This window comes from Mustela nigripes, chromosome 1 (assembly GCF_022355385.1).
Source record: "Mustela nigripes isolate SB6536 chromosome 1, MUSNIG.SB6536, whole genome shotgun sequence".
Classification (NCBI taxonomy): Eukaryota; Metazoa; Chordata; class Mammalia; order Carnivora; family Mustelidae; genus Mustela; species Mustela nigripes.
This window is the reverse complement of record NC_081557.1, coordinates 92572229-92598284: the sequence shown is the minus strand read 5'-3', so window position 1 is coordinate 92598284 and position 26056 is coordinate 92572229. Positions and strand designations below refer to the sequence as shown.

Here is a 26056-nt window from a genome sequence, read left to right as displayed (position 1 = left end):
TCAGAGCCATATGTTCTAAGTGAAAATTTCCTAAGCCTAGGAGGCCAGTGTACAGCAGGACCCACAAGACACTTACTAAACCTCCGCCTTCCTCCTGCCAAGTGTTAGTTACCCGTCCATATCATTCATGTCCCACCCGCCACACACACACACAATCAACGTGATGTGGGCAGACCACCCTACCTGAAATGAGCTAGATGACCATAAAGAAAACATGGAACAGTCAAGAACACCAAACCAGGAGTGCAAAGGCCTGGACAAGGGAGAGCCACTCTGCCAAAGCCCAGCTTCTTGGTCTAGAGCGTACACAACATTAATAGTATGGAGGACAGTACTGACCGCAGGCTCCCTGCAAAGCACTCTACACGTTCATCATCTCACCTGCCAACAGTGGACGGGCCCTGCCCAGGCACTGGAACCTCTGAACTGTAGCCCCTGTTATGCACTAACAGCACCTTCTCAGCCCAGGCTCCCTTACCTTACAATGCCAGGCGCTGACTTCAGCCACTGTGGTCTCTTCCTGCCCTCCTATCCTGGGTACCCCTGACTGCCTGAAGTCTCAGGCTGCCTCAGGAGTGGTTTGAGAATCACAGGAAGGACCGTGGAGGTGCAGAATGGCCTGGGGAACATAAGGAATGACCATGGGAGCTCTAACAGGAGGAAATGGAAAAGATTTGCCTCGGCTCAGCCTCCAGTGAGACATTGCAGAGCCCTGGTTGGCTGGGCCAGCCTTCTCCTAAGGGCCTGGGGCCACCTGCATGCTCTCTGATCATAGCTGGCTTGTAGCTGTTTCTGTGTGGGTTGGAAATGGTGGGCTTTTTGTAGTTTGGAGTTTAAGATATTCAGACCCCTCCCTCTACTCTTTTCCTTATTAAACTTTCCCTTGCTCCACTTATGTAATATCCAAAAATCAATCGCTTATTTTACTGTCTGTTTAGAAATGAAAGTGGGACTTAGTGGGGGAGCCTGCAAGCTAGGAGGCAGCCCCAGGCTGAGCCAGAGGCACTAGGAGGGAAAAGGCCCAGGCAGCTGGCTTCTAAGTTCAGCTGTAAAGGAGCTGAGTGTTTGGGGTCTCCAAGGGCCTCGGGGCTAGAAAAGACACCAGAGCTGAACTCTCAGTTGACGAGGCCACTCCCTCCCTTCCTCTGCTCTCCTTCACCCCAAACAGGGCCTGGAGCACCAAGCCCTCTTGAGGCCACAGCTCAACCAATGGCACAGGGCGAGATCATCCAGTTCCAGCAGTAGCTCCAACTTCCGTGCAGACAGCTCACACAGTCCTGAAATAGTCCCATGGTGCCTGGCTTCCAAAAAGCCTCTGGGGCTAGGTATGGTCAGGTCTAGAGATCCAAGAGGGGAGGCCCTTAGAAAATTCCCCAAAGCAGCAAATAAAAACATCCTGGACATAGTAAAAAGATCAGCGGTTGGCAGCAGTTGGGAGGGAGAGAGGGAGGAATGAATGGGGGAGCATAAGAGATGTTCAGGGCAGTGAAATCACGGTGTGATACTGGAATGACAGGTACATGACACTATACATTTGTCAAAACCCATACGATATACAAAGCCGGGAGGGAACCCTACTGTGAACCATGAACTTTCATCAATAATAATGTATCAATATTATCTCCTCCACTCTAACCAACGTGCCATACTTAAGCAAGATGGTAATAATGTAACTGTGAGGGGGAGGGCAGAGGGGATACATGGGAACGCTCTGTGTTTTCAATTCAGTCTTTCTGTAAGTCTAAAACTGCTCTAAAAAATTAAGTCTATTAATCAAAAAATAACAGCCAAGCTGCAATCAACCCAAAGCAGGTGAATATGGGGCACGCATACCATGGAAGCCTGCGCAGCAACCACAGTAATGAGTGACTGACAAGACGCATAGCACAAGAGCACACACACACACACACACACACACACACAGAGTCCTCAGTTCAAGCTATGGAAACACTGACTTGCTGTATGACCTCAGGCAATCACTGCAATGTTTGGGCCCCAGGGTGGCCCCATGTGGACCTTCTCTCCCAAGCCCCTCTCACTGCCTCACTCTTGTCTAAAACAGCAAGGAGAGGGGCGCCGACGTGGCTCTGTCAGTCATTAAGTATCTGCCTTCCGCTCAGCTTGTGATCCCAGGGTCCTGGGATCAAGCTCCCTGCTCAGCGGGAAGCCTGCTTCTTCCTCTCCCACTAGCCTTGCTTCTCCCTCTCCCACTCCCCCTGCTTGTGTTCCCTCTCTCACTGTGTCTCTCTCTGTCAAATAAATAAATAAAATCTTAATAAAATAAAATAAAACAGCAAGGATGAGATGAAGCTAAATTTGATCCCTCTTTTGTCCCTAAGAAGCCCCTAGCTGCTTGGCAGCCCTATGGCTCCCCCCTCCCTGCCAAGCATGTAGGGTTTCTCCTCTGGTGGGAATGAGCCAGGGCCCAGCTCTGTGGGACCACGAGCGCATGCACCAACAGCAGCAGCCACCTTCCCTGTCCCGCAAGGCTCCAGCCTCTCTGGAGCTCCTCAACTTCCCCTCCTGTCCTGGCTCTCCTTCTGCTCTCCTGACTTATCCATACATCACCAAGAATGCAATACCCTTAAAAAAAAAAAAAAAAAACCATTTTGCTCTGAACTAACAGAGTCAGGCCTCATTGTTCCCAATATCACCAAGCAATTTCTGAGCTAGGGGAGTGCTGAATTGGAGCAGGAAGACGGGCAATTGGTCAGGGTCAGCTGACATGGTGGGGAGTGGGGGTTGAGAGCTCTAGGGAGGTGGGATAAAGGGCTCAGCTGCGAATCAGTAAAGAAGGATGCTGGGTCTCCAGAGGTGCAAGCAGAAATGACATCCTAATATTTCTATCTCTTCTCTTCTGATCTAACTCACCATGCTCAACCATGTAACTTCTGGAATGTACCTTCTTTTTTTGTTTGTTTGTTTGTTTGTTTTTGTTTTTGTTTTAAAGATTTTTATTTATTTATTTGACAGAGAGAGATCACAAGCAGGCAGAGAAGCAGGCAGAGAGAGAGGAGGAAGCAGGCTCCCTGCTGAGCAGAGAGCCCGATGTGGGGCTCAATCCCAGGACCCTGGGATCATGACCTGAGCTGAAGGCAGAGGCTTTAACCCACTGAGCCATCCAGGCGCCCCTGGAATGTACCTTCTTTACCAACTGACAAAATCGCTTTTAAATAATGCCAACCTGCCTAATAGCTCCACCCTCATTCAACAGCAAAAATTCCAGCCAAAGAGAGTTTGAGTTCTGGAGATCCAGAACCCAGAAAACATCGTCCCGTCTCTACCTGCCTGAGGAGCGGCCGACTGTCCTCTAAGGAAGGGTCCCCAGGACCCTCCTCCAGGAAGACCCCTAGGGGAAGACCCCTCCAGGAAGACCGTCTGAGAGAATGATTTGTCCCCTGAGCTGCACCATGAGCTTTGGCTCTGACACAAAGCTAGCCCCTCTTGCATTCACTTAGCTCCTAGACACGTGATACAAAGACAGCACTAACATTTCAGTTCTGCAAGTTAACGACCTACTGCTCTTATAAATCATATTTGTGAAAAAGGGGCCATATTTATTTAGTTCTCTATTTTCCAGTCCTGCCTGCTATTCCAGGCAACTCGTCATAGGGCCCTCCCCCATGGGGAGTGAACAGAAAACTCTGGTGGCTGTACAGTTCCAGAAACAGAATTGTTGGTTGACTGACACCAGTTAGCCAAAGGGATATCAAAAGACTCTGAAGAGAAAGAAATGCATTTCCACAGTCCCAGAACAGAGCTGTCCAGGAGAACTCTCTGTGATGGTGTGGTCGTTCCGTGTCTGAGCCATCCAGTACCTAGCCACTGAACATACAGGGCCACTGAGCACTTGAACTATGGCCAGTATGACCGAGAAACTGAATTTGACATTTTTATTAATTTTAAAGAGTCACGATGGCTGATGGATACCCAACTGGACAGTATGGTTCTAGATAGGGGCATCTCTGGAGATGGGGCTCATAGCGACACGAACGTGGCAGTTCCCATGGAGAGTGTGGGGCCACAGCACAGTGCAGCAATAAAAAGCATGCACTCTGGGGCAACACTGTCTTGGGTTCAAATCCCATCTCATGCTAGTAGCTAGTTATTTAACTCTCTGCACTTCTGCTCCTCATCTGAATAACAAGAATAACGGCCGGAGGATGGCTACGAGGGTCAAATGAGTTCGTACGTTGAAGCAGTTTCTCCTGTATCGCGAATATTCGGTAAGTATTGTTGCTATGACAGGCACGCAGTAGGCATTAAAAAGGGGCTGTTGAATTTGAATGTGCGTCTACAAAAGAATATTCAGTAATATTTATTGGACACTCACCAAATGTCAAGCACTGTGCTAAGAACCTGACAATAACCCTGAGAGCAAAGTGTGATTATCAACATGTTAAAGGTGAGAAACTGAAGCTCACAGAGAGAAGTGCCCAGCTTCCGGATGACACTGTGTTTGATTCCAGAATCTCTGCCCAGTCTGTTTCCTTGTCTACACAATGAGCATGAGAATAGTATCTGTAGCCAAGTTTGGCAAGAAGAGAAATAAGATAATGCATATGGCCAGTGCTTTATATAACACGATGGTTTCCAACTGGGGACGATTTGCCCACCAGGAATGTCGAACATCTGGCAATGTCTGGAGACATTTGGGTTGTCGCAACTGGGAGAGAGGGTTTGCTACTAGTATCTAGCGGGTAGAGATCAGGGGTGATGCTAAATACTGCACAGACCACAGGAAACCCCCCACCACAAAGAATTATCTGGCCCCAAATGTCAAGAGTGCTGAGGCTGAGGAATGCTGGGCTAGCCCCTCACAGAGTGTGTTCGACATGTGCTCGCAATGAGAGAGAGAAGGGAACTGAATCCACAAATTTCAAAAGGTACAGCTTTTGTGCAAAGCCCAGGACAGTGGTGCCATAGCAAGGCAGGAGGCTCCGGGAAAGTATTTATCACATCACAGAGAGCTTCCACTTGCCACACGAAAGAACAGTGTGTCCGGCACTGTGGGAAAGATGCTTGAGAAACAGAGTGCCCGCTCTCTAGACACTTGTGATGAAACTGCACCAGTGTGAGGAAAGGAAAGAGGGCGGAGGAGGCTGGGAGCTGAACTGCTCAAGACGACCAGGAGGGGGTAGGGTGTGGGGAGGCAGTGAAACCCCTCTATCCCACCCCATCATTTCACAGCTGAGACGTGCAGAGGGCAGCAGAAGGGCCCAGAGCCAGAGGCAATGTGGACAAAAGGCATGGAGTTCCTGCAGAGGCCGATCACTCCCTGCATCCCAGCTTTCCTACAAACCAAGCATGAATGATACAACTTATTGCTTTGTTGGACTACAGATCGCCCAATCTCCAACCGAACACCATCATCAATGTCACCACCGTTTTCTGGGCACTCACTAGGTGCTACGCGTGGCAAAGCGAAATGTCATTTAGTCTCGTGACAACCCCATTTTACAGGTAAGGTAACCAAGTCTACTCTGTCCACTGATTCTAGAGCTACAGCCCTCATTCACCATGTGGGTTCTCCTGGTATCAGACAGGAACCCGAACAATGGATAAAATGGGCCCAAGTCACATTCTACCCTTCCACTTGACTGCCCTTGCCATGCCCTGACACACTGCAGAAATCGGAAAGGTCTCCCAGGTCCCAGGACAGCACCAGGCATCCAGGGTTGAGATGGGAGGGGTGCTTCCTTGAGTCCCATGGGTGAAAGCCATAGTCCCAACTTCCTCTGCCTGCACACAGGCCCTGTGCTTGTCACCTAGAACCCGATTACGGGGCGGGAGACAGCACATGGCTGAAGAAGTGTGGGACTCAACTGGACCTTATGGGTCTTTGGGGCTCACACCTCATGTGCTTAGCAATCAGGAGATGGGGAGACAGAACAGAGAGGGCTTTGTCAACTCCATGCGCTCATGGTGGAACTTGAGGGAAGGGGAGGAATCCTCCGGACAGACTTGGAGAGAGAAGCGAGGAAAAGGCATTCCCAGCAGAGGGACTTGTGTGAACAAAGACAGTAGCGAGCAAGGTAGCTGAAGTGGGGGAAGGATGCCTGACTTGGTCAGAGCAGGGGGACAAGATGGGTCCTCCTTGGGAGGGAAACATACAAAGAGGGGCGAGGCAATGGGCGTCCAAGAGCATCCTCTAGATGGGGGTAGATTAGTGTTCGCAATGCTTCAAAAGGGATTTGCAAGGGAATTATTTATGGTGGTAACAAGCAAGCACTCATTTAGCTTATATCCCACATTATACAAACAGGGCATTGAGCTTTGCAAGAGAAGGCCCTAATGCCACTCTAAATTAAATTCATCAGTGTCTTAATTAAGATCTATATTTAGTTCTTAATTAAAGGGGAGAGAAAAATCCACGATGTTGCATGGCAGAGATGTGAAATGGAGATAAATCCTCTTTCTGCCAGGATACTGGGCATCTGCCCACCCACTCTTAAGACTCCGCCCCCTACCAGGACAGGCAATCTTTTAATTTCCCCCCTTCTTTCTTTCCTTCCTCCCTGTTTCATTCATTTCTTCTTTAATTTATTCTACATCTATTTCTTGAGCCCCTATGTGCCCAGCACCAAACTTTGATTCTGGGGCTCAGTAGGAAATAAAATAGAGATAGTCCCTGCCCGCAAGGGGTTTACACTCCCCACAAGAACACCAATGGACACACTCATATCTCAGCTCTGAGACCCTCTGGGTCTCCACTGTTCTTCAGGTGTTTCCAGCAGGAAGAATCCTGGTGTCCAGACACTCTGGAGGATGCCACAGCTGATGGCATTCTTCCTACCAGCCAGAGAGAGCCTTGAAGTGTAGCCATACAGGTCCTTCAGCTTCCCCACGCTTGCCATGCTGAGCAAGCTCCCACAGGAGCCCGTGGCAGGGCAGACCCTCAGGACCCCTGTTCCCCTCTCCCATCCCCTCAAGCAAAGGATGAAGACAGGCTGTCAAGAGGATGAGGAAGGGATCTGTGAGTTTTCCTTCAACCTCAAGATTCCAGGCTTCCCTGACCCCTACTAGGGCACTGTCCCCTGGGAGTGGCTTCACAGAACAGGGTTTTTGAAGGAAGATCACAGAACACAGAATATCACAAAGACCTTTGCTCCCCAACAGTCTGAGTTCCTGGAGGGGTCAAGTGACTTGGTCAAGTAAACAGAACTGGCCAAGTACAGGAGCTAAAATACACATCCATCTGGGGCAAAGGATTGTATCCAAGAGGACACAAACATCAGTATAACAGAGTTCCTGCCCTCAGCACCACTGGTGGGGAGGAAGGGGGAGACAGTGCAAATGAGGGGGGGGGGGTCCGGATGGATAATCAGTGAACTCTAACCCTGCTGCACACCCTCATCCTCCAGAAAATGCTTTTTCCTCCAGGGCCCCCAGGGTCCCTCCCAGATTTGCTCAGAGCAAAGTCTGAGGGGCGGGGAGGAGTGCTATCCAAATGATGGTGGTGACAGCACAAGGGCCACTCAGCCACAACAGAGGTGGCCCTAGCTCAGGAAATAATGGGAAGCAAAAGGCAAGATGCATTTGGGCTGAGAGTTCAAGACCCCAGAGTCTGTTAGGGAACGGAATGGACAGAAGGGCATCTCGGAATACACTGTACAAAGGTACAGACTCAAGAACACAGGGTGAGTTCTGGACGCAGGCCTTGAACGCAGGCATCCGACTCCCCCGCTCAGCCTTGGGGCAGCCTCCAGAGAATCTTCAGGCGTCCCCACCAGCGAGCCCGTAGCGACCTGCACCTCCCGCCAAAAAAATGGATGGATAAGCACCCCGCTTCACAGCACAGTCCTGGGGTGGGCCAGGGTGGCGGTTTATGTTACAACTGGCGACCGGATGCCCAAGCAGAGGCACCAAATCCTGGAGACCCGGCGGGCGCAGCAGTCGGAGAAGCGGCAGGGGCGAGCGCCGAGCGGGCCAGGAAAGTTAACTTGGTGCAATCCACGCATCAAAGCGGTGCAGCTGCGACTCGCAGAGCCCGCACAGCTTTCTTCTCGCTGCTCTCTTCTCCCCGATTAATCAGCGGCTACAGCGCGGCGCTTTGATCCCCGAAATCAAACCCTTCGTCTGATGGGTGACTTGATGTTATGCTAATCCGAGCTGATTGAGCTGAGATAATTACACTTCATCCAGGTTTCCTGGGAGTTCCGAATAAATATTGATGCACATCTGTCCCCCGCTCAGGTGTAGCGGGGAGCTTTGAGCTGGCAACAGTTTCGGCCGGCCGGGGACGCGCGCGCGCACTGCCGCCAGCCGCCCGCCTTCTCCAGCCACCGCCTGCTTTTACCACTGCGCCCCGAAGCGCGGAGCCCCGCGGGATGCCCAGATGCTCCAGGCGCCTGGAGAGGTGGCGAAAGCCTGGAGCTTTGAGGTTTGAGTCTCAGTGCCCCGCTATCGGCTGTGTGGTCTTTGACAAGTCACTTAACCTCTCTGAGCCCCAAAGCCTACAATTTTTTCTAGTTTGCCGCAGAGATGAAATGAGATGTGTGAGAAGAGGCTGAACTGGGCGGAGTCGCACTCACCCGGAGACCTGGGGCTGGGAGGGGGAGGTGCTAGGAGGAGGCGCCCCAACCCGCACATCCTCCTCGCTTACACTTGGCGAGCTAACACTCGTGCGCCGGGAGGCGCGCTCCAGACGCTATAGAAATGAATAATAAAGCAAGCAAGCTTTTCGGTGGCGCCGCTCCTCCCCGCGGGCTAATTAGGTCGTGTTTGTAAAGCACTTCGAAGACAAAACGCGCCCCAAGTGTTAATTATCATTAGCCCCGTCCCAACACGCTTCCTGAACGGCGCGGGCAGCCCAGAGCATCCCCTTGCCAGCCTGCTTGGCAGTGGCCGGGCGGGGCTCAGAGAGCTGGCTCCCAGCCTGTCCTCCCACCCCTCCTGGCTCTCCGTCGCTTTTCCCAGGCCCTCTGCAGTTTGGGATGCGAGGACAGAGACTGGAAGGAGGCAGAGCGGGGTACAAGACACAACTACCTGTAGGTGTATCCATTCCCAGGAAGGCATCACTGAGGAGGAGCCCTAAGGTTGAGGATGTGTAGGAGCTGGCAGAGGAAATGGGTCGAGGTGGTCTCCTAGTAAGGTCTCCTAGCCTTTGCATGGACTCAAGCAATCTGTCTTCCTCGGCCTTACAGGATTTATCTCTGGCTGCCTCCAGAACACCCCCCCCCACCCCCCAACCAGAGAGCCTGGTGCTCAATCCCGACCTCCTCTAAGGCCAGGCCAGGGCTGACAAGCAGAGAGGTACAAACCGAACTCAAGTGGGTTCTGGATGTACCAAGAGGAAATTCTGGCAGAACCTGGTCTTGAGTTAGACTGCACTGAAGTCCTAAACCCAGACTGAATATGATACAGTCCCTTCTCCCACCTTTACGGGATAATGATTACAAGGATGAGACCGGTGAAGGGTCTCCATGTATCACACAGCCAGGAGGAAGCGGAGCCAAACTCCAGCTTCCAGACTTCTCTAGTGCTCAGCTTCTTCTAGACTGTTCCCCTTAGAATAACCACAGCAACACTTAGAAAGATAATAATGAATGACGTGCAGAGTTCATTACCATTTACAACAGGCTGAAACATACATTGGATTATCTCAGTCAGTCCTAAGGAGACACAGAGGCTCAGAGGGGTCAGGGGATTCAGTCTGAGTCACAGCTTACCTGGGCAGTGGGCACCCTGAGGCAGAGCCCAGGGGTACGCTCTCTGGGTCCTGTGCAGTAGCTTTCAGCTCACCTTCCCAGTGCGTCTAGACTCATTTCTCCAAAGGCACGCAACTGCTGCCTGCTCTGCTTCTCATGTCACTTTCCTAAAATTCAGCACTTTTCTGTCAACAAGCATTTTTGCCAAGAGATGTTTTCTGTTAACTTCAGAAGTTAGGCTGAGCCCCTAGACCCCTTCCACAGAAGCATGAAGAGGCGAGCCTCTTGTATGGGTGGGGGTTAGGGTGGCAGAGAGGAAAATCCTCTGAGAAGACTTTACACTCCACAAAGCAGAGGTTAGGCTACACCTATTGTTTTCTCCTCCATCACTCCTACCACTCCTACCACAGTGGCTGCTAGCACTGGTCGAATTCTGAGCAGGGGTGAAACAGAAGGAAGGAGGGGCAAGGAGAATTCAGGCCCTTTCCTGATACTTGGGCCCTCCAACATTTATGTGCAGGGGGAGGGAATCGCCTGGGAGGCCCTTACAGGGCAGTCTCCCCACTCCAACCTGAGGGGTCTGATGCAGAAGTTAACTTCGAGCCCCTGGAATGTTCTTTAAAATACTCATTCCATGGCCTCCCCATCCCCAGTCATTCCTACAGCCACTCTCAGAACCCCTGGCCAACAGGAGCTGAGCATCGCACAGAGTGCCCCAGAGGTCAGCCATGTGGGAGTGCCAAGCAGGGTAGACACTCAAACAGAAAACAGTGGGGCCAGGAAAGCAGAGCCAACTGGGCGAGGCCTTGTTGGGGGTTGGGGGATGGCGGGAAGACTTCGGCCTCCTCTACAGGAGGGTCTTGGGTTTCAGAAGCAGGGTGCTGAGGTGGAGGGGGTGGCTAGGGGAGGTTAGGGACAGCCTGAGGGCAAAACTAACATAGGCTTCCTCTGAGGACTTCTGCGGGGAGGAGCAGCATTTGGTTTGCCAGACCCTGGAGACCTGCCACTGGTCACTAGGTCAGTTGGCGGGGAGGTAGGCTGCCTATCAGGAGATTCGGATTGAAGGGGGCAGTGCAAGGGGGACAGGGGAGGGGAGCTGCCTTATCCATCAGTCCCAAGAGGCTCAGGGCCCAGGGCCCATTAAGGGAACCAAGGAAACGTTTCAATTTCTTTGAAATCAGAAGAAAACAAATGAGCTTGCAGATGGAATAAACCATTTCAACACATAATATCAACTTATTTGGCTTTATACCCATGCAGTTGTAAAATAGACTTACTTACCTACTTATTTTTCAGAGAGGAAGAGACCCACGGAAGGGAAAGTGCCCTGGGGGTCACAAGTGAGCGTGCAGAGGGGGGTAGGTAAGGGCTATGGGTGGGGTGAAGAGCAGCTGTCTTGGAGCCTCAGGTGCAGGGGTGGTGTGACCTCCGAGATGCCAACCGTGGGCCCGGCCCATCACTGGCGATGCCCAGGGCTTGGTGGAAAGAGGTTGCCTTTGACTGGGCCCTAAAGCTGTGCTATCACTATGATGGACACTCGGGCAGTGCTCCCTAAAAAGATCTTAGCCCTGCTGGGGATCCGTGGGATGGGCTCAAAATGGGAAAGAGAATGCAAGAGGACTGGGTTCAGCAGTGGGACGACCCAGCCTCCTGTGCCTTTGGAGAGAAATAAATGAGTGTAAATGAGGTCCAGGTGAGCACGTTTATCTTACAGTCAGGATCTGGGCATGCTTTGATCCCGAGCTGGGCATTCTTCACTGATCCAGAAGTGAAGAGGAAGATGAGGAGAAAGAGAGGAAGTGCCCCACTGACCAGGGCTTTCTCTCTTCCTCTTGCCCTAACTACCCCCATCGTAATGCCCTGCAAGGTCCCAAACTCTGTGTGCGGTGAGCCAGTGACCCCACCTGGAGTCAGAGGCCACATTCGCTAATCCATAAATGAAAGCGCCCAGAGAAAACAGGCTAATCAAATTATACATTCCTAAGAACCATTTATAAGCCAGGTACATTCTTTAATCTTAATTAGAAATCTGAGCAGCTCCCACAGTCTCTGTAATCAACATTTAAACAGCGCTGACCCCCATGGCGCTAACCTTGAGAGCCATACACGGATGGGTGAGAACGGAGCTGGGGGCTGCCTTCTCACTGGGGAAGGGGTGTTCATGGGGTTGCAGGCAAGGTTGAGTCACTAGGCTACCCTCTCGACGCCCCATGTCCTGACCTCCCCAAGGACACACATACACAGAGCCTTAATCTATCCAATCTGCCCTCCAACCACCCCCACCTTGAACCAGGACCAGGTTTAGGACTTGCGTCCCACACCTGTCTATTTTAACACCCTTTTAGCTAGCCCGTTCTCTGTGCTACAAGCCTGGGACCTTTCTACAAGGCATGCGTGACCATGTTGATTCCTATAGAACGCCTTTCAGTTTCCTTAAAGCCTTTAAAATACAATTCAACACACCTTGTCCCCACTCCCAGTGCCTTAAGCTTTGCGCCACAGCCCTACTACCTCTATCCCACTCCCTGAGAATGCCACTCTACCATAAGGATTATTTTGGACTGAAGGCAATTTCTAAAAACCAGACACAGGATAAACTTTTTGGTCTCCTCTCTACCAGGAAGGGCAGGGTGATTGTTATTCACTGGGAACAGCACTGGACTCTCATCTGCCCGGAGGTGGCACCAGAGTAATCTACATAACAAAGCTTGCTAAAACCACCCTTATATTCCTTCAGTTTCCCCCATGTATTTACCTTCTTACAGTTAGCCACCATTAAGAGCCTAAACCCCTCCTCCTTTGTCTTGTCACTTCTCTACAAATGTACTGTTCTTTGTTCAGATGCTATAGAAGCCCAAGTTCTAACCACCTCTTCGAGTTACTCATCACTGGGTCCTCCCGTGTATATGTAAGACATATGTGTTAATAAAATCTGTTTGCCTCCTGTTTCTGTCTATCTCCTTTTGTCAGTCTAATTTTCAAGGCCTCAGGCAATGAACTCAAGATGGAGAGAGAGGAAAAGAGATTTTTGTCCCCTTCCCTACGATACCGAACTACTATTATCCCCTGCATACACACAGCACTTTAATCTTATGCACTTTTGTACATACTGTATAACCTGCCAGGAATGTTTTCCTTTGGCTTTAACAATCGAGTCAGCTCCCATTTAACCTTCAAAACCTTACAAAGAAAACGCATGTCCACACAAAGGCTTGTACAGGAAGTTTCACAGCAGCATGATTCATCATAATACCCCAAAACTAGAAGGAGTTCAAATGGGTCGGAGAGATCTGTGGCTGAGCCAACGGTCTCTAAAATCCAGACCCCCCAAATAATATTATCTTAAGGAAAGGTGGTGCCCAGGTGAGTGAGATCAGCCTGAGTCAAGGACACAAAAGTGTACAGAGGAGGGCTGGTTTGAGCAAACCTTGTGTGTGGTACAAAAGTTCCTTTGGACACAGAGATCCTTGGGCAGTGTTTACAGTTGTGGTATAACAATGGCTGAGCATCTGAGTTCTTAAGGTCTGAAGGCCAAGTTTGGGGTCCCACTACAGTCTGACAGGGGTCTTGGGATTGGAAAAATCACCCTTGAGATAGGACATCCTAAGGAGTATGGCCAAATGAGCCCAGGTTTCAATCATGCACTTATTCAATCCACCTGTGAACTGGTATTCCAAGGCACAGTGCAAAGAGCCAGGGATGGAGCTAAGACTGCTTATGAGACTGTCTCAGCCTGGAATATGATACGACCTCACAGAAGTCCTAGAAGTGCTACTGGAACTGGGCTGCATGTCACAAAAATTCTTATTCCAGCTCACTTAAATAATAAGGAAAGGGTATTATTTTATGTAGCAGAAAGCCAAGGGCTAAGGCAGGATCCAGAGCTGGCTTATGTAAGAGCTCAATGACATGACCAGGAGCCCTGCTTCTTCCTGCCCCTCCTCTGTGCTCTCTCTGGTTTCGGCTTCCTCTTCAGTCTGGTGACAGGAGCAGCTGAAACAGTTGAAGCCATCCCTTCCAGACCTGATAGTGGGCAGCACACAAGAAATTCTCTTCCTGGCTTTCTTCTAGAGGAAGACTATTTCCAGAAGCTTCTTTGTCTACTTCTTTTCATGTGTTTTATTGGTCCAAATGTAGGGTACATTCCCAGATCCTGAACCAGTCACTGGCAGGAGGACAAGGTTTATTTAAGACCACTTAGACTTACCTCTGAGGCCTGAGAGTCAAGGGAAATCAACTTCCCCTAAAGCCACTGGCCATGTGGGAGAGTGGTGAGTGCCCAGATAAAATCAGGATCTGTCATGAATTTTCATGGATGAACTACCAACAATGTCTACAGTATGATGCCCAAGGAACGAGCAGGCACCCCAGAGGTGGTAACCTTTCTAGAGGAGATGACCTATGAGCAGGGTCTTTCACAATGGGCAGGAGTTATCAGTGAGAGAAGAGGCAGAAGATTATTCCAGACACTGGGCTTGGCATTTGCAAAAGCACAGCAAGATATTCAAAGGCCAAGGAGATGCCTGGCTGGACTGGAACATTGGGGCCATGCAGGCCATGCAGGACAAGACATCTCAATCCAAAACTGGCTGGAAAGAGGGGCAGGATAACACAGAGAAGGCTCTCACATGCTGTGTAAGGAGCTTGAGCTTTACCATGGGAACCAGAGGATGACTCAGAAGGCGATGTGAGAATGCCCCAGTCTGGCTGGGAGAGAGCATCTCTCTCCCTTGTCCCCACCTTCCAATGACACACCTAAGAGCTGCTGTCGGTCCTCATCCCCTTTAACTTCTGAGTGGCGTTTCTTATTTTGGGCAACCTGCTTCTGCTTAAGTTCAATTCTAGGTGGCCACCCCGTACACTATGCAAAGCACCCCCCTCCTCGATTTCAGGGGCACCCCTCAGCTGCCTTCTGGGGCCCCCACCCCTCTGGGCATTTCCCACCTCTTCTGCCTCCCCCAGAGCCCCACTTGGTAGTGTCCTCACTGGCTGTGTCTCTAGCCGTGCTCTTTCACCACACGCTTTCTCCTGCTGTCCTCGTTCTATGTCTGCACCCTGGCTAACCCCTTCTTACTCCCAGCTTCTGGGAATGCTGGAATGCTGTCCACATCTACCCTGCAACCGAATTTGAAACCCTGGTGTTTCTTGTGACACCTTACTCTTCCTTGCTCCTCCCACTGAATCCATAGCCACCTTTCCAGATCCCTACAATTCTGATATTTGCCACACCTTGGCATACACTTTGGGGCCTCCACCCACCACGAGTCCAGTAAAGTTCAAAGTCCTCAACTCAGCATCTGAGGCCGTCCGGGACCTGCCTCCATCCTCTCCTTCCAGCTCGTTTGCTAGTGTTCTTCTTGGGCCAGTTTGCCATGCCACTTTCTCCCCACACCATGCTCTGACCCCCAGCCTAACTTGTGCATCCTCTGCTGCCTGGCTCCACCAGTGGCGCCCTCCACAGGAACAGAAAGAACCACCAGCCTACTGCAGGGAAGGCGGGGTTGGCAAGCCCAGCTTGGATCTACATCCACAGCCGGGCTCCTCATAGTTTTGCTCAGAAACTGAACTTTGCACTTGGAACTGCAGGTCTTCTCCCTACAGGGTAGACATCACTCCAGCGAGGAGGAGAAGAAGGCAGGCACCTTGCAGACAGGGCAGTCCTGGCAGGAGAGAGAGAGGAAGGGTGCCCAGGCCACTCTGGTGCGGGCCCCTCTTCCCATCTCGCCAACTCCTTTGGAAAGAGGAAGCAATTGAAAGCACAGAGGGCAGAGCAGAAGCAATTCTAGAGACTGCTGCGGGAGAGCTGCAGATCCATAGAGGGGGACACGGCAGAATGCTGAGGGAGGGAGAAGCCATTCCTCCCACGCCGCCATATGCTCGTTCCAGGGCAGTGAGCCAGAGCTGCAAGACTCGGCAGTCTGCATGGCTCTGGGTCCATGAACAGCTCCCCTGTGGGGGCAGCGCCATCACCTACATACACGTGTGGCCACCCTGGGCCGCCTCTGAAGATTCCAGCTATGACTCAGATCTTGCCCTTCATTCTAGCACTCCTCTCCAGTTTCTGGAAGAAGGTGGTTAGGACCAGTGATTCCAGAGCTGGCTGATTCCAATATCCAGTCCCTTGTCAGCAGCCAAGACCCGGGGGGGTCTGGCCTGCATGATGGTACCTGCCATTCCAGCCGGCTGTGCTAGCCTGGGGTTAAGGGCCAGGAGCTGGCAGGAGAGCTGTGGCTCATTCTTTCCAGCTCTCAACGAGCAACGGTAAGTAGCACAAGGCGGTATGCCAATGAGGGTGGTAGAAAGGAGATCACTCCTGCCAGCACCTCCTCTCCCCTCATTAGAATCTGGTCAAAGACACCCACTAACCTGGAGATTCCAGCCAGCAGGAGCGCTGGCCCTCTGCAGCCCCAGTTTCATGCCGATCCCAGAGATGAGAGTGAGAGAGGGAGGCAGGCTGGGGCCCTAACGAAGGGCTGAGCGGGACAGGCCCTGTGGGTTGGCCTCTCACTCCTCACTCCTTCCTGAGGGGACTCCAAATGGCCCTACTGACCAGGTGCTGGGGGTCCTCTGCTGGAGGGTACTCAAGCCAGCGGCCCTACCAGGGGCCTCTGTGTCCTGGGAGAGAGGACGCAATGCCAAGGCTGGCTTCCTTAGGGCCAGCTCAGGCATCTTCCTCAATCCTTTGTGCCCAGTTCCTTGGTCTTGAGTCCGAGACCATCTCCATCCGGCTCTGAGACCCTCCCAGTACGGTTTTCTCGCAGTGTCTGTTGATGGGCGTTGCCCGCTGCCTCTCCAGGGCCATTGCCGGAGAAGACTGCTATGATGTCAGTTGGGGAGGGGAACAGAGTGTATGAGAGCTACCTGTCTACCGGGGGACCAAAGTTAAATACAGATGCTTGGGTTGTGTTTCTTGGTATGCTGACAGGCTCCCAGCACTGCACGGCTTTTCTTCATAGCGTTTCCTATTCTACTACCCCAACTGTTTCTCCCCTTTGGCGGAGGCAGCTGTTACCAGCTTCATTCTACAGATCAGGAACTGAAGGCTCCGAGAAGTGAAGTCACTCTTGCCGTTCATGACCAGGCTAGGATGAGAGAGGGAGTGGCCTGACTCCCAACCCCATGCCTTACTTCATCTTTTCTCAGGAGTACTCCAATGAGGGAAGAGCCGTGGGCACTAACACCCTGCCCAGGAAGGTGTTCCTCCAGGAGCATCTCACTCCAAGCCCAACATAGCACCCCAATTCCAACTCAAGGAGCTGCCTGACAAAATCCTTCCACCAAAAATCTATCCTGGTCAGAAGACACAAATCTGGCTCTCTTTGCGGACTACCATCAATGGCAGACCTCATTCTTTTCCTTCCTCACCCATGGGAGCAGTCACTATGTCTTCTAAAAACCCCTAGCCAGCTTTAAAGAACCTGCTTAAATATCACCTCTTTTGGGAAGTCCTCCCTGACTTCCAGCACCCTTCTCTCTGCTGCCACAGCCCTGGACCCAGGCTTTGCAGTATTTTTCACAGGTCAGCCTTCTCTACCAGACTAGGAGTTCATCAGATAGGATATGGCCTTGGTCATCCTGATGTCCCATTCAAGACAGGCCAGAAATGATCCTCCCCCAAACCAGGCTCAGGCTGGGAGGCCTGGCATGCTTCCTGGAGCCCTGGCCCTGGATCTGCTGTTGCATCTCCCCAGAGAGCTCAGGATCTGGAAGGTTCCCAGCAGGGAGGATGAGTAGGCCTCCAGCCATGTTATAGTCCTTGTCCATAACTAACTACCCTTTCCCAAACCAGAAATGCCCAAGCTGAGCCTGTTGGATCTCAAGGTTAAAGGACAGCATGGGGAGGACAGACAATACCCCAGGACTGCCAGACCTCCATCACAGGTTAGGCAATTGGTCAGTTCAAGAAGGAGGTAGAGGGCTCTGGTGGGCAGCACATGGTGACAAGTTACCATCTGGTGCACGGTCAGGGGTCCGCAGAGAATCAGCTTTTGCCTGTATGTCTACCCAGAGGGATCAGGGACCAAGCCCCCAGGTGAGGTCGAGGGCAGTCTCTGTTTCTAGGTGGGGACAGGGACTTCCTACTGGCCGAATGAGCTGTGCATAGAAGACGCTCCACCCAGGCATGTTGAATGAATGAATGAGAAATGAATGAAGCTCCCACCGCCCCTTGAGTGGCAGGCTGAGCAGGGCCTCTGTGGGGTCGCGGCACCCAGGGAAAGGAAATCTAACCCTGGGCCTGCACGGAGTGCAGAGAGCGAGAGCATCACGGCGGCTTATTGGGAAATCAATAAGGAGGCGGGCCCTGTCTGGGCAGGCCGACAGGCTGTATACAGGCCTTCTGCAAACACAATCATCTCCTCAGTTATTAATGGGCCCGCTCGCTGCCTCTTCATTAGTGCTCAAATATCAACAGAAAACCGTTTACTTACCATGGGCTCCTGCTCGCGCCGAGCAAATTTGGACAGGGCTAGTCAAACAGGGAGCTTGTTGTTGGGCTAATGACAGAGCCCAGTGTAAAGTTTAGCAGCAGCCGAAGCAGGCAGAGAGGGCAGCAGCCTGCACCTGCCCCGGGGGGCGGCCCAGTGAGAGCTGGCTGGGGGAGGGGAGCCGCGTCCCAGAGAAGGGGCTGCCCTGAGCCCAGACCCCATGGCCACAGTCCCACATGCAAGCCCTGCTCACATGTGAGCATCTCACACTATCAGATCTTTACACTGGGCCTGGGCACGAGGTCTGGCAGGAATTGCCAGGCAGGGTAGAGTAGCGGCAGAGGACCTGTGTGCACAGCAAGACAGGGCACTGGTTCAAAGCCCAGCACTGGCTAACAGCATGGCTAGGCACAAGTTATTTGGCATAAGCCTTGGTTTCCTCATCTGTAAGATGGGAAATAAAACAGTGCTTCCCTCAGAGAGACACCACGAAGATTAAATGAGATAGTGCACAATACAGTGTTTAAGCCCTTTCGTTGATGAGAAACCGAGGCTTGGATGAATTGGAGACTCTCATCCAAAGTTGTGTGCTTAGGAAGTGGCAGAGTCAGACTGGACCTCTGGCTTCCAACTTCAGGTTCAGGGTGGTGCCCCTCGAGGCCTCCCCAGGGCTCTCTGCTGCCTGTGTACACCCACAAGCCCAGCCTGCTCCAAGACTGGCATCCTGCTGCAGGGGGCCCGCTCCGATCTTCCCCGGGATGGCCCCTCCCCGGCCCTCTGCCACTTGTTCTTTGCTCTCTGCGTCTCTGGGGGGATGCACACTGACACTGGGGATCTCTGGGGCTCAATTCTTCCTTCCTCACCCAGCCCTGGTCTCCCCAAAAGCAGTGTCTCTTCCTGGGGTCTCCCCTGAACAATCCATCTGGGCCATAGTAAGGAGGAGCTTGGTAAGCTTCCTTGGTGGCCAGAGTTTGAGTCCCTCTGCCCAGTGACTCAAGCTTGGGGAAGGACCCCCCCCCCCCCCAGTCCTTGGCTCCCCGGGAGTCTGTATAGTCAGCTGGTTACTGCCTTCCCCGGGGCATCGGAGGCTCTCAAGCTGAGCCCAGGAGTTATAAGAAAGGATCTGGTGGTCGTCAGATCAGAGGGACCCGGGGTGTGGGGGGTGGGTCAGAGAACAGAAGACACATTCATGGTACCTGCACCTTTCACCGTCCTGCCAGCCCTCCTACCCTGTGCCCTAGGATGTCTAGCTACAAGCTTTGTCTCCGAGCAGTTTGGGTTTATTGTGGGGTGCACCGGCGAATATACCAGAGTGGTCGGAGCGAGGCTGTGCATACCAAAGGGTCCCAGGAGCGGTGACAAAGCCTCAGGGACAGGGTTCTGCCTGGAGAGTCAAGGTTAACTTCACAGCGCATGAATTCTGGAGCACTGGCTAGAGGGTTGAGAAAGAGTTTACATCAAGGAAGAAAGAAAGGGCTTTCCAGGCCACGCAGACAGGAGGTATGAGGCTGGGGAGGTGCGCTGGGACCGGATCTTGATGACTTTGTGTCCCACAATAGGGCACTCAGGTGGTAATCCACGGGTGTGGAAAGCTAACAGCATTCACTCAGGCTGTCTGTGAATGCTTTCCCTGACAGGGAACTCAGTCCTTCATGTGCTAATCTGGTCTGTGGCGTAATGCCTCCAACAGCTCTTCTAAGACCTCCGTCAGCTCCTGGGGCAAGGCAAGGCAACCAGTCGGTTCATCACTCATTTTACAAAGCCTTCCCTGAGTGCCTCCTGGGAATACGTTCCGGAAAGCCATCCCTGCTCTCAGGGAGCTGCATTCTGGAGAGGGTGGAGGACACTATCATATAAACAAGCACAGAACAAGATAAGTTCCTGCAGAGATAAGCCTGGAAAGGAAAGGAATCTGTACTGAAATGGAGCATACCTCTAGGACCGCCAAAGGAGGTATGTTGGCTGAATTGGTAACAAAAGGTCTATCTGAAGAGGAGAAATTTGAACTTGAGAGGAAAGCAAGGGAGGAAAGGCTTGGGGCTTGACAGCTGGCCCCGCGGTGCGACCCCTCACCAAGATGGGAGGACTGTGGGTAGGTGGGCGACGAGCCAGAAGGGTCAGCTGCCACCCACCCCTCAGACAGACCACAGGACAACCCTTCACGAGCTGTATGGTCACACACACACGCCCAGGCTCCAGTAAGGGCTGGCTTGCCCCTGTGGGCACGTGTGGACACACACACACACAAACACACACACACACACACTGGCTCCCATGCACACCTTCCACCACTGTCCTCGGTGAGCACGCTGAGGGCCTCTCCCCACGGGGACGAAGGCACGTGAGGGACCTGCTACCCTCACAGACACAACAGTTGGGAGGCCCAGAACACAGTTTGCCTCCTTCCATGCCCTCACTCACACTGGTCCTTCCTGTGTCACTAGTTCATCTGCTTTTTTAACCTCCGCTAATCTGTACGTCCACCCCAGGGTGACTGGACTGGCTTTTCCCCCAGAGGGAAAGAAATTCTGACTCCTGAGTCATTTGAATCTGTGGCACTGAAAGGTCTCCTGACCAGAAGGAACAAGAAAATGTCACTGGCTGGTGGGAACAATTTTAATGCAAAATGCCACCTTCCGATGATTGCTCCTTTTGCTGCAGCTGCCAAGAAAAAGACACTTATCTCTTTCCCAGGGGCCAGACTCTGATCAAACAGTTTTGTACTTCCTTCTGCACCCCTTTCCCCCAGAACTAGGCATTTCGGGACAATTCTGGGCTCCTCCCAGTGCCAGCACTGGACTTCTTCTGGCAAAAGGCAAAAGGGGCCTGGGTAAGCACCCCCCAGATGACCCTTCTCAGGGCCACTGTCCCCCTCCACCTTCCAATGGAGACAAGGGGCTCCTGTTCCATCCACTCTAAACAGGGCCCTGGGACAAGGAACCTTCCAGTGGCTCCCCCCCGCCCCCCGCAACACTCCCCTTTGCACAGGAGGCCCCTCTTCGCTCATCTCTCCTGCCTGGATTCCAAGTGCACGTCGTGGGCAAGGCTCAAGCCCACCTTGCTCACACACCACTGTGTGCTCCGAATCTAGCACAGACCTGGCCCATGGCGGGTACCCCACAATACCTATAGAATAGGTGAATAACAGAATGAAGGAAGAAAGGAAACAAGCTCTTCGTATGGAGAGCAAAGAAGACCATTTCTGCTACTTCCCCCACTGGTTTGGGCCATGTCTCGGGAACAGGCTTCAGCACCACACTCACACGCTAGGCCTGCCTCTCCCACCCCACAGACACCATCCAGCCCAGGGCTCAGGGCCTCCTCATCCTCCTCGTTCTGGAGCTCTCCACCCGGAATGCCCTTCTGCGCCCTTGGAAATCCTGCCTCTCCTTCCATCCCCTTCTAAAGATACCTGCCAGGATGGGCAAAAGTGTAAAATGCCTCCCAAATTCCTCTCCCAACAAGTCAATCAAACACTAAACTAGGTGTGGCTGTGATCAATCTTGCAGACATATTTAAAGTCCCAAATCGTTGACTTTAAGGCACAGAGATGATTCGGGGGGGCTGACCTAATCACCGTGCACTTTCACAGCAGAGTTTCTCCTGCTGGTCACAGAAGAGAAGTCAGAGAGGCTGGAACCAAGAGGCTACGACATGCTGCTGCTGGCTTGAAGGTGGAGGGGACTGTGTGGACAGTACTTGAAAGCAGCCTGGGGGTAGGGGTAAGAGTGACCGGCAGCCAACAGCCAGCAAGACAATGGGACCTCGGTCCTACCACTGTCAACAGCCTGAATGAGCTCAGAAGTGATTTTTCCCCAGCTTCTCCATATGAGAATACCTTGAGTCAGCCTTGTGGCTACTCCGAGCCCCGCCAGACTTCTGACCTGGTACTTCTGGTACTGGGAAGTCAGAAAAACGGGTCCCCAACCTGCTGAGAACAAATATCTACGCAGCCCCTCTGCTTCTGGCTAGGTTGGCCCAGCCCCAGTGAGCTGCTGGCCCCTGCTTTGTGTGGACACTGGGGAGGAGACCAGGACCTGTGTGGGCCACACAGTGGCCAGGAGGCTAGAAAGACCCGGAAATGGGACAGAACCTCTGGGTCCCAGGAGGTCAGCTTGGGTCACCGCAGGCCTTCTCCTGGCCAGACTTCTGACCTACAGTACTGGGAAGTCAGATCTAGGTGTTGTAGTGGTTTTGTTGTTTTCTTCCTCATGATTTTCTTTTTCTTTTCTTCTTCTTCTTTTTTTTTTTTTTAAATGGTGGCTAAATGCATATAACATAAAATTTACCATCTTTTTCATGTCCAGATCAGTGGCGTCAAATACCTGTGGATTGCCGTACTAACGATCTCCAGAACAGGTTTTATCTTGCAAAACAGAATCTCGGTCCCCATCAAACACTACTTCTCACCACCCCTGTTCTCTCCCTACAGTCCCCAGCAACATGTGTCTGCGAGTTCAGAGGTGTTGTTTGAAAGTATTCAGTTTGTGCAGCACCTGGGTAGCTCAGTCGGTTAAGCATCTACCTTCGGCTCAGGTCATGATCTTAGGGTCCTGGGATCAAGCCCCATATGGGGCTCCCTGCTCAGCAGGGAGTCTGCTTCTCCCTCTCCCTCTGCCCCTCCATCCACTGCTCAACCCTCTCTCAAATGAATAAAATCTTTAAAAAAATAGATGAATAAAAAAATAAACTACTCGGTTTGTGTAATTTCTTGTGTCCTGAGAAGAGCGTCCCCCTGTCTAAGTCCTTTGCTCCCGCCCCTATGGTGATGCACACTGTCCTCCTTCCAGCTTCCTTAGTGTGCTCTCTGGAAGCCCAGACCCTGGTCAGGGCAGCTTTAGTGCTCCCGTCTGCATGGACAAGCACAACTTGGGAGTCCCTTAGCCTGTTATCATAACAGCTAATAAAAATGACATCACCACATACCCCCTGGTCAAGCATCGACTGTGTCATAAGCACTTACATACGCCTCACCAAGAACAAAACAAAAACAAAAACACCAAGACGGTGGTATTCATAAAGAAAATAAAATAACAACCCGCTAATTTACAGCATGCCAGATACCATGCGAAGACTCTTGTGTATTTCCTCATTCAAACCTCACTGCCTTCTGAGGTCAAGATTCTTATTAGCCCATTTCAGAGAGGATGAGAAAGACTCAGAGAGATTAAAAGTAAAGACTTGCCCAGGCTGACACAGCTAAAAAATGGCACAACCCCGAGGCTGATGACCATGAAGTTACGCGTGTTGGCACCTAGCGGGCAGGCTGTGTGGACCGGCCTTGTGGAGTTTGATCAGAGACCCTCAAGGCTGGAGGAGACTGGGCAGAACTGGTCAGGATGCCAGGAGAACACTGCAGGGCAAATTCAGGGTCAGATGCTGGAACTGGGCCCAGTGGCTTCAAACCATGGGGGACAAAGATGGAGGGAAACTGAGGGAGGGTCATGCAACCCCAGGCTTCTCCTTCAGTTACTGCAACTCTGCATTTCACTATTTTATATGTTGGAGTCCCAGATAACGTTCCAAAACGGAGTTCCACTGCTGAAAACATAGTCTGAAAACCACGAAGCTCTTCCAAACCTTTTTGCTATAAAGATGGTATAGTCACTATAAAAGCTCAGAGAGGTGAAGTCACTTCCTTCAGCTCACACAGCTTTTTTGTGGTCCAACCAAGACTAGATCACAGGTCTTCTCTCAGATCTTCTTTGGGTCACTGGGAAGACTGAATAGTAGACAACCAAACTCCTAAATTACCTGGGTTTCTGTTGGGCTTGAAGCTGACCTTAGCCAAAAAGACTTCCAGGCACAAAAAGACCCCACACAAAGAATGAGCACTGTCCTGGGAGTCAGCTCCAGGTATGCGGGTCTCAACTCTGTCTCTACCTATGTGTCTGACCTAAGGCAACTGGTTTTTCTTCCCCAGGCCTCAGTTTCCCCACCTGAACAGTGAGGGTTTGGGCTGGGTGCCTGTGTATTTTTTCCCAGCATCGATGCGATGTGAGTTTGTGCTGCTGGGATGACGGGAAGGCTGGCAAGGAAGAAGCCCAGCCGGAGAGCAGTGACGCAGCACTGCTTTCCAGCTCTCTCCGCGGGCACCCCACCCCCACAACACATGATGAGAAGCATTAAAATACAAAGCAGCTTCAGACAGGGGAGCAAAGCGGAGGTGCTGAAACCCAGGCACAAGGTGTCAGCACCAGAGGAAGTAATTTAATAAGGGCCCGCTTGGAAATTATATCACCCCAAATAATATAATAAACCCTAATTTACTCACATTTATCTCTCAGAGTTTTTTGGGGAAAGCATAATCTTGCCTGCTCTACAGTGATGGATTAGCGCAATGGAAACTCCACTGGGAAATAAAAAAAATATATCTTGTAGTTTTTGACGCGTTATTATTCAGTGTTATCTCGCATGCCTCATTCCAGGCCCATTACTCATGTTCAGTTTTTCCCTTCCGTTATGTGTCCCCTCCCCTTCTTAAAAATTGGGGCTAGAGGCAGGGCTGTGGGCTCATGGCTCCGCTCGGCCACTCCCCTGAGCCTGCCCAGTGTGAGGGTTTCCAGGGTTGGGCAGGGGGTGGTAGGAGAGAGGTGGTCCTCCAGGAAGCCTCTCCAGGGGAGGATGGGCATTGTTGGTGGTCTGGGGGTGGGGGGGTGGGGGGGCGCTGCCTCCTCTCAGTCCCTTCTTCCAGCCTGAAATCAACATCATACCCACAGCTCTGCGGGAACCCCCTGGCCCCCGAAGTCAGAAGGAATGCTGGAGCTCCCTTCTCTCCGGCTGACCACCTGGGCTGGCCGTGAAATGCTTATGTCAGAGCTCACTGAGGGACTTGGGATAGGGAACTATCTGGGGCAGGAGAGGGGGCTTTATTGGAAGAGCATAGGGCCATCTCTGGGAACCAAAGGATAGGGAAGCGCACTCAGCCAGCCAGACCTCACACTGAAGTGGAGAGTAAAGAACCAGGAATGATTTCTGTGTTTCCTCTCTCTCTCCCTCCCCCTCTCTCTCTCCCTCCTCCTCCCCCTGTCCCCCTCCCTCCCCCTCCCTCCCTCTCTCTCTCCATCCCTCTCTCTGCCTCTATGAATCTGCTCTTGCCTTACTTCCTAGAGACTGGCTTTCCGTGTATGTGATTGAAACTGGGCTTCCCAGTTGCCCATCACCTCCCACATCCAGCTTCCCGCTGACCATGTCTCAACTCTCCATTTGCAGGACAGAGTCCCTGAAGGGCCAGGCACCAGCAGACCCAGGCTGGTCTGGAGCAAGGGCAGCGGACGGCAGGGATGGCCCGGGCTTTAGCGGGCCGCTCTCCCAGAAGGGAGGCTCTCGAGGAGGTGACTGCTGTGACTTAAACTTCCAAGGTTCGGTGGGCTTGTGTGTAAAATGGGGATGGCCCCAGGAAATGAGGTCCTGGAAGAGAAGGGCTTTGTAAAGGGTATCATGTGCAGTTGGCCCCCTCCCCCAACTCTCGCCGATTACCCGGCAAGGCCCCTCCTCCCCCCTCCCAGAAGAAACAAGGGGCCTTCTCCGCCCTAAGCAAGGCCAGTCTCTGGTGGAAGCAACGGGAACTACCTGTGTGGTTGGTGCTCCTCTTCCAGCCATGGGAAGGCCGCCCTCTGCAAACCTGCTCTCTTCAGGAGAAGGAAGGGAAAGGGGAAGGCCCACGGCACCCTGGGAGATGCCATGCATAATTGCTAATAAGCAGGCGTGACTGAGTCTTAACAATAATTAAAGTTACCAACTGAGAACTTGTCCATTTCGGGGTCTAATGGTTTTTCAGCACATTAAACATTAAAGGGGTAATCACCTCACATGCACCGGTGCCCACACAGCAGCCCTGTGTCATGCCTGCTGACAGTAGGAAACTGCAGGCAGGAGCCCCAAGCAGAACCTGGGGCAGTGGGGTGGGGGGGTCTCTTCTCCTCCCCTGGGATTCCAGACACAAAACCCCAGCAGACAGCTCCCGCAAGGCCCGGTCAC

General features: G+C 52.2%; 1 long non-coding RNA gene across 1 annotated transcript in view; it reads right to left on the bottom strand.

The window, feature by feature from the left end:
* The window catches only part of LOC132012862 (uncharacterized), a 120804-nt gene extending 95106 nt beyond the window's left edge, over positions 1–25698 (bottom strand). The window contains exon 1 of the long non-coding RNA XR_009402782.1: positions 25649–25698. This is a non-coding gene — a long non-coding RNA (uncharacterized LOC132012862). The remainder of the gene's footprint in view (positions 1–25648) is intronic.
* Positions 25699–26056: the final 358 nt, after the last annotated feature.